Here is a 9,006-nt window from a genome sequence, read left to right on the forward strand (position 1 = left end):
GGAGTGAGGTCTGTCTGTACAGTTTGCTGGCTAAACTGACCTACTGGGCACTGCAGCGGTCACTCTGGGCATCTGCTCCGTGGCTGCGTCCAAGGTGACACTGTGTTGCTCCCTTACCAGCAGACTCTCCAGCTCCCTCCTGGCTCCTCCGATCAGTTCTATCACTGGGAGGCCAAGGCATGTGTCCTCAAGCCAGGAGAAGGGGAATTAAGCTCTCTTACCTTGTCCTTCCTCCTGACTTGTCCAAGAGATTGGCCAGTCAGTTCAGGGGAATTTCTGCTTCTGAGGAGTCTTGGGGCACATCGTGACTCGTATGGGCACAAAGCCCACATTCCCACCACCAGGTTGGCCACAAAGACCCCAGGCTTTTAGTTTCCTTTTAAACGGCATTTATCTAACTCGTGCCTCTATGCAAACTGCCTTTGTCTCAGACCCCCATACACCCTATGAGTGATTTTTTTCAAGGTCACTGAGCAGACCACTGTCAGACAAAGCATGCACATGGGGAGACTTGGCCTTGTAGCTGTGAGCCGTGAGACACAGGTGCACTGGGATTCCCAGGCATGGGCTAGAAAACAACTTTTACTTGCTGTGCTAAAAGAAGATAGGATTGGTGTCCAGGTACAGTGGATCACGCCTCTAATCCTACGACTCTGGGAGGCTGAGGCAGGTGGATAGCTTGAGCTCATGAGTTCGAGACCAGCCTGAGCAAAAAGTGAGACCTCCATCTCTACTAAAAATAGAAAAAACCGAGGCAAGAGGATCACTTGAGTCCAAGAGATGGAGGTGGTTATGAGTTATGATGCCATGGCACTCTACCCAGGGCAACAGCTTGAGACTGTTTTCTTTTTTTTTTAATTGTTGGGGATTCATTGAGGGTATAAGAAACCAGATCACACTAATTGCATTTGTTAAAGTCCCTCTTACAATTGTGCCTTGCCCCCAAAACGGGTGTCACACACCAAGACCCCACCCCCCTCCCTCCTTCCCTCTCTCTGCTCTTCCTTTCCCCCACCCCTCCCTCCTTCTTTCTCTCTCTGGAGAGCTTGAGACTCCTAAAAAAAAAAAAAAAAAGGAAAAAAATGAAGAAGATAGGCTTAGTAATGCTGACAGATCAATCAGAAATATTTTCTTGTTTGTTTTTGTTTTTTGAGACAGAGTCTCACTTTATCACCCTCAGTAGAGTGCTATGGCATCACAGCTCACAGCAACCCCAGCTCTTGGGCTCAAACGATTCTCTTGCCTGGGACTACTGGTGCCTGCCACAACACCTGGCTATTTGTAGAGATGGGGTCTCACTCTTGGTCAGGCTGGTCTTGAACCTGTGAGCTCAGGCAATTCACCCGCCTCGGCCTCCCAGAGTGCTAAGATTATAGGCATGAGATACCATACCTGGCCTCAAGCAGAAACGTTAACCCAGCAGACTTGAAAAAAGCACAAAGCTGAACTAGGAAAGAAAAACTACAACCTCAACCTGAAAACTCGAGCAATTTAGCAGCCACTTGGACACTGCTGAAGAGAGAATCGGTAAATTAGAAGATAAGTCAGAAGAAATGACCCCAGGATGCAACCCTGAATGGTAAAAGATGGAAAATAGCATCTGCAATCATATGAGGGGCCGTGCCAGATGGTCCTTGCAGGGGGTACCCTGAGGCTCGGGGGGCCTTCAGGCGTGGGGTGCACATTGGCAATTGGGCTGGGCTGCTCTAGCCATTTTTGCAGAGGTGCCCCATGGGTCTGCACCTGCTAGGCCCAGCCAGCACCTCCCCAGATTCTGGAAAATCCCCTGTAATCTCAAGGGGACTAGACTGACCTCCATATGCTGAGTGTGCATGGACAGAGCTGGGGCCTCCATGGTGGCCCACATGTATGTACATGTGTGTAGACCTGCCCATACATACAGTTGTGTGTGTTGTCCAGCATCCTGAACCCACCTCTGGCTCTTCCTGGTGACCTTGTGCCCTGCTAGGGTGGGGATAGGACTGTCCACACACACCACTGCCAGCTCCTGTTGGTGGCCACACAGAAGAGGTGCAGGGACTGGCATGTCCACTCCCAACTGTCACCCCAGGGGGAGATGAGGCTTGTCTCCATCTCTGGTGCCACCATCCTGCCCTGGAGTGCTCATGAGGACGTGTAGGCCCAGCACTCTGAAGCAGCCACCTCAACACAGAGCACAAACACCCGCTAGCTTAGTCCTGCCACACTGGGGCCAGAAGCCAGGGACCCCAGGCCATGCCAGCCCTGAAAAAGGCTCATTCCCTCCTGGGTGGCTAGGTGCGTCTTTACTACCCCTAGAGAGGGCTGCTTGGTCTAGCTCAGGGAACATGCACTCACCAGCACCCTAGATGGCTGCTGCCCATGGCCCCACTGAGGTTGGTGCTGGGCTCCTAGGGCTGTGGGCAGTCCCCATACTGACCACTGAGCTGGGCCCTGGGCTACTCCTGTTTGCCCTTTGAGGCTGGCTGGCCAGGTTCCCACCATAGGCACACCCTGAGCACCACGTTCCCATGGCCTGCTGTGTCCTACACCAGCCTGGAGCCCTGGGACCCTTGACTCAGCATGTCTCCCTGCTGCCTTTGCGGTCTGCCCCATCTCTTGTTTCTCCTGGGGGATAGGGATGGGGACTCTGGCCCGTGGGCTGGTGGGGAGAGCTCCACTGTCACTGGGGCACATGTTACCAGAGCAGAGCCTGGCCTTCCCAGGGTCCGGAGGGTGGGGGCATTTGAGGGCACACGGCTCAGGCATGGAGCCGGCTGAGCTGGCCCATGTGCTTCTGGCCCTGGAACCTGCTCCCAGCTTGGGGTTAGGGTGCCAAGTGGGACCACCAGGGTCTGTGTGTCACCCTTGCTTGTGATCCAAATGCTATGCAAGACAGAAGGCTGGGTCAGGGCAGCTGCAGGAGTCTTTAGACGTGTCTTTAGACCTGTGCCGACAACAGAGACACAGGTACAGAGGGAATTGTGAGGTGGCCCCCAGACATCAAGGTGGGCACCTGGCTGCTGTGCCCTGGAAAGGCGTAAAGGCTGAGGCAGCCCTGGACAGTGGGTGCTCATTCCATGGGCAGAAGACATGGACGGCCCCACCACTATCTCATTGCTATGGTTCAGGGGTGTGATTTGGGCACTGCGGCTGGGCAGGTCACGGTGCACACCCTGGAGATGCCGTCTCCTCTGTGCTGGAGCCTGGCCACCCTCTGCCACCTCTTCTCAGCCCTGTAGATAAGGCAACAACAGAACCCCACCCAGCCTGGATCAGGATGCATATCACAACTGAGCAGGACCCACCCAACAGGTGGCCACTGTGGACAGCAGCAGCTCTGAGGTCAGGAAGCTGCATTGCCCACCCGCTCCTGGCCACCTAGCTGCTTCTGTGGCCCTTGGCCCCAGGGACCTTGCCAGCCGGTTCTGCTTGGCGACAGCTCTGACTGCTGTGTCTCCAAAGAAACCGGGCCCTAGGGAGCAGACAGGAGGTGCCACGCAGGAGGCCGGGCCCCAGGGTGGCTGGCCCATTAACTCCTGCAAGCCCGGCAGTCACCCTCACAGTGGCCACAGGCTTGACTCCAGCTGTCCCAAGACCATCTGGCTCACCCCTCATCAGACCCAGGACTTCTAGGGTAGGGGACCTGTGAGGGTCTTCCAGTGAGAGCACTGTGTGCCATGCCCTGGAGGAGACGTGCCCAGTGAAGTTTCTCATGCCTTCCTGGTCCTGGAGGACTGGGTGCCCTCACCACAGAGGCTGGGACCCAGGTCCTAGAGATGATCCCTAGTGTGGCTGTCTCAGGGAGGGGTGGCAGGCAGGAGGTCTGCAGCCAAGGGGGACCCAGCTGGTGACCAGCAGGCAGAGCAGCCCTGGGCCAAGAAGCAGAGCATGAAGGAAGGGCCTGCCCTGGGCAGAGAGGAGCCACGGAAAATTCCTAAGGGGCAGAGATGGTGCCCCAGGAGGCTCCCTGGCCTGGAATGTGCTGCTCCTGGGTCACTGGTTCAGGTGTGATGTCTTGATGCTGGTGCGCATTCAGGAGGCTCCCTGGCCTGGGATGTGCTGCTCCTGGGTCGCTGGTTCAGGTGTGATGTCTTGATGCTGGTGTGGATCCAGGAAAGAGGCATTTGCTTTAGTCTTTCCTGAGAAGCAGCAGCCTGGATGGAGGGAGGCACTTTAAGAAGCACCAGGGAGGAGCCTGGGTTGTTTTTTGCTGGGACCAGTCCAGGTCACTTCCCTGTCCATCAATAGGTTCTTAGGGACCAGAGGGGACCGAAGCCAGGAGATCGGCAAGGGTGATGCTCATTCACCTCTGGATCAGGAGGAGATGGGCCGAGCAGGGCCCAGGAAATGAGGGACATCCTCTCAGGAGGGAGGGACCTCTCCTTGGGCAGGGCTGGATGGTGTGGTGGTTCCTGCAGAGACAGGAGCAGTCCCCCTCTCCTCAATCCTGGCCCATGTCTGCACCCAAGCTTGGGGACATGCAAAGTATAACCTCGGGTTCTTGGCCATGAAGCCGAAGTGGCCTCCTTCCAGGAGCCCTGTGGGGCTGGGCCTGTCCCCTCACTGTGCCTGGAGCCTGGGTAGCTGGATGGAGCTACAGGGGTGTGGCCACAGGCTCAGCTGTCAGAGAGAATGTGCAGTGCAGGGGCCACCTGAGTTGGACCTGCTACGGCCCCTCTGACTCCATGCAGCAGGATGGAGGGCCTGGTGCCTGGACCTGTGTGAGTGCCCGGGATGCCTGAGTGGAGAGGTTGGGCACAGACCTTTGACTGGCAGGAGGTCTGAGGGAGGAGAACAGGCAGTGGAGAGCGGTTGTTGGGGGCATAAAAGAAGACTTCTCCGGCTCAGTACCTGTAGCATAGTGGTTACGGCACCAGCCACATACACTGAGCTGACAGGTTTGAAACCAGCCTGGGCCAGCTAAACATCAATGACAACTGCAACAACAACAACAACAAAATAGCCAGGCGTTGTGGTGGCACCTGTAGTCCCAGCTACTTGGGAGGCTGAGGCAAGAGAATCACTTAAGCCCAAGACTTTCAGGTTGCTGTGAGCTGTGACACCATGGCACTTAACCAAGGGCGACATAGTGAGACTGTCTCAAAAAAAAAAAAAAAAAAAAGACTTCTCCCTGAGCTGGGTAAAGACCCCAGCCTGTGCCGGAAAAGGCTCCAGATTCCAGGCTGTGCTGGCATGTGCTCAACCAGGCTGACCTGGAGGAAGAAGACTTGGAAAAAAGAAAAACTTCCCAAGACCTTGGGGATGAGCTGAATCTATAAGGGAGGAAAGGAAAACTGAGTATGTCTCCTGGACAGGTGCTGGGGTGGAGTGAAGTGGCTGCGAAAGCACATCAGGGTGGAACTTCCTTTGCTGGAGTCACATCCTGTGTGGGAAGGAGGTGCAGATGCAGCTAGAGGGAGGCAGAGGCTCCATGAGGGGCTCCTGGGGAGGCTCCCAGAGCTTTCTGTGTGTGAGCCTTTGGTGCAGGGCCTAGGACACCAGCGAGGAGAGTCCTGAGGCCAGGGGTGTCCACAGCAGCTCGGCCGCTGGCAGCAAAGAGCCATAGGCCAAAAAAGGCCTGTGAGTGGGGGACATGCCCCCTAACTGCTGGGCCACGGAGCCCGACAGTGTGCTGTTCACGAAGAGCGCACTGGAGCCGTGTCAGCATATCTGTGACACCCCTGATGTACTGCAACCCATGGCTTTTTTCTGTTTTTTTTTTTTTTTTTTTTTTTTTTTACTTTTTAAGTCTTTTAAAATTGTGGTAAGAAGTGTGTAATACTGGCTTGGCACCTATAACTCAGCAGCTAGGGTGCTAGCCACATACATCAAGGCTGGTGGGTTCGAACCTGGCCCGGGCCTGCTAAACAACAATGACAACTACAACAAAAAAAAGCTGAGCATCGTGGCAGGCACCTGTGGTCCCAGCTCCTTGGGTGGCTGAGGCAAGAGAATCACTTAAGACCAAGAGTTTGAGGTTGCTGTGAGCTGTGACACCACAGCACTCTACCAATGATGACATAGTGAGACTGTCTAAAAAAACAAAAAGTGCATAATATTGCCATTCTGACCATTTTAAAGTGTGTGGCTCAGTGACACTGAGTATGTTCACATTGTTGTGCAACCATCACGATTTACCTTTTAAAAAAATGTTCAATTATGGTAAAAACATAACAGAATTTCTGCCTTAACCATTTTTATATGTACAATTCAATAGTGTGGAGTATATTTATGCTGTTGTGTGATGGTTTGCAGAAATTTTCATCTTGTAAATCTGAAACTGTGCATTAAACAACAGCCCTCCGCTCTCTCCTCCGTCCTGGCACTCTACTCCCACCTCTGTCCCCAGGGGTTGCACCACTTTGGCCACCTGGTACAGGGGGATCCCGTGGCTTTGACCGTGGCTTTGCCCTTCTGTGAGCGGCTTCTTCCCTCGCTCACGTGATGTTTCTGAGGCTCGTGGTGCTGCTGCACACTCAGGACTGGCTTCCTTCTCTTGCTGTGTGCACGTGGTCTGCCTGTCACCTGCTGGGGGGCACTGGCGTTTTCACCTCTTGCTATTATGAGTCACGCTGCTGTGAACACAGGTGTATGGCCATCCCTTTGACAACCTCCTTTCAATTCTTTTGAGTATACACCCAGCGGTGGGGTTGTGGGATGGCTGGATGATACTCCGTGTGCTTTCCACAGTGGCTACACCATCTCACATTCCTGGCAGCCGTGCGTAAGCGTCCCACTCTTTCCACATCCTCTCTCCACTAACAGTTGTCATTTTTTGGCCATATTAATGGGTGTAAGAAACCATCTCATTGTGGTTTTGATTTGTATTTCTTTCAGGATTAGTACTGTTGATCTGTGTTTTTTCAAAAGAGATCGTGACGGTCTGTGTCACACATCCACACGTATCCAAGTGTAGTCTGCGCACCTGTGTGACCTCGTGGTGTGGAGAGAGAGTAACGGTGCCCAAGTGTCCACATAGTGATCTGGCAAAGGGATCAGGTGAGGGGAGGATGGGAGATTGGAGGGGAAACTGGGCCAGTGGGAAGAAGAGACAGGCTACTCTGAAATAAATGTGACCAGGTGTGCATTAATGTACAGAACAGGAAATAACAGGAAGAAAGCGCTCTCTGCAGCATAAACCCACAAAGTCAGGGTCCAAAGGACAGTCAAAAAAGAACACATGAGATTTGAAGGTGACTTAGAGTAACAGGAAACAGTGACTGTTTAAGAACAATAGGTGTTCTTTGAAAGAAGTTAAGAGACCCAAGTAGATGGAAAGACAGTCCATGTTCATGCATTGGAAAACTTAATGTCACAGTTTTAATACTGGGGCAACACTCCCCCAGTTGATCCACATACAGACTCAACATAATTCCCATCAAAATTCCAGATGGGTTTTTTCCCTTTGAAATTGAGAGGCTGGCCAGGTGCAGTGGCTCGCACCTATAAATCCTAGCACTCTGGGAGGCTGAGGCGGGTGGCTTGCTTGAGCTCAGGAGTTCAAGACCAGCCTGAGCAAGAACAAGACCCCGTCTCTACTAAAAATAGAAAAAATAGCTGGGCACTGTGGCTGGTGCCTGTATTCCCAGCTACTCAGGAAGCTGAGGCAAGAGGATTGCTCAAGCCAGGAGTTTGAGGTTGCTGTGAGCTATGATGCTATGGCACTCTACCCAGGGCAACAGAGTGAGACTCTGTGTGAAAAAAAGACAAAAAAGAAAAGAAAAAAAAGAAAGGAAGGAAGAGAAAAAAAAAGAAAGAAATTGACAGGTTGATCCTAAAATACCTGTAGAATTGCATGGGACCCCAAACATTTATAACAGTGCTGAAAAAAGAGAACATAGGAGAACTCGCATTTCTTGACTTCAAAACTCACTCCCAAGCTGTAGTAATGAATGCAGTGTGGCCAGGCAAAGCACAGATACAGGGCAGAACAGAACATCTAGAATAAGCCCTCTCACTTATGGTCAATTGATTCCTGACAAGGGCCATTCGTTGGGGTGGGCAGGGAATAGTCTTTTGAACAAATAATATTGGGATGACTAGATATTCATGTGCAAGAGGATGAAGTTAGATCTCTACTATACACAAAATGGACTCAAAGTGGGTTATTGGCAAGACGCAAGAGTGGTACCACAGACCACAAGAGGAAAACACTGGCATACATTTCTCTGCCTTTGATAAGCGATGGTTTCACAGATACGGCACCAAACGCATAAGCCACAAAATAAAAATAGAGATACATGGGATTCATCAAAATGAAAAACTTTCAAAGGACACCATCAAGAAAGTGAAAAGGTACAATGAATCCCCAACAATAAAAAAAAAAAAAAGAAAGTGAAAAGGCAACCACAGAATGGGGGGAAATGTTTGCAAGCTATTATCAGACAAGAGACTTTTTACTAGAATATACAAAGAACTCTTACAACTCAACAATAAAGAGACAAATAATCTGATTTAAAAATGGACAAAGGAGGTTTTGGTGGAGGGAGGGTAATGGGTGGGGCCACATCTAAGGTGCATCTTAGAATGGGTACAGGCGATTGCACTAATGTACACAGCTATGATTTAACAATAAAAAAAAATAAAAAAAAAGACTTCTAGCAGGTAACCCTAGGACCTTTTACAAGGTCCCCAGCAGATGACCTTTGATCTCTGTCATGGCACATGTACCACCTCCTGAGCTCCACATGTACCACACCCTGAATTGCTTTAAAAGAGGCCCTTCATCCCAAGTTGGTCCTGTCACCAGTTTCCATTTTCGGTGGCAGTCCGTCTGCTTCCAGATGCTCTTAATAAATCTCTGTTATTAACTCAAAAAAAAATAAAAATGGACAAAGGAGCTGATCTGACCTTTCCCCAAAGAAGACATGCTGAGGGCAGCCACTCACACCGTGAGCTGCAGCCGTGGCAGCGCACCTGCTAGGGTGGGGGCAGGCAACGACAAGGGCTGTGAAGAAACAGAACCCCCAAATGTTACTGTTGGGGATGTTAAATAGCACAGCCGCTGCAGAGAACAGTCTGGCA

Source organism: Nycticebus coucang, chromosome 6 (genome assembly GCF_027406575.1).
Source record: "Nycticebus coucang isolate mNycCou1 chromosome 6, mNycCou1.pri, whole genome shotgun sequence".
Classification (NCBI taxonomy): Eukaryota; Metazoa; Chordata; class Mammalia; order Primates; family Lorisidae; genus Nycticebus; species Nycticebus coucang.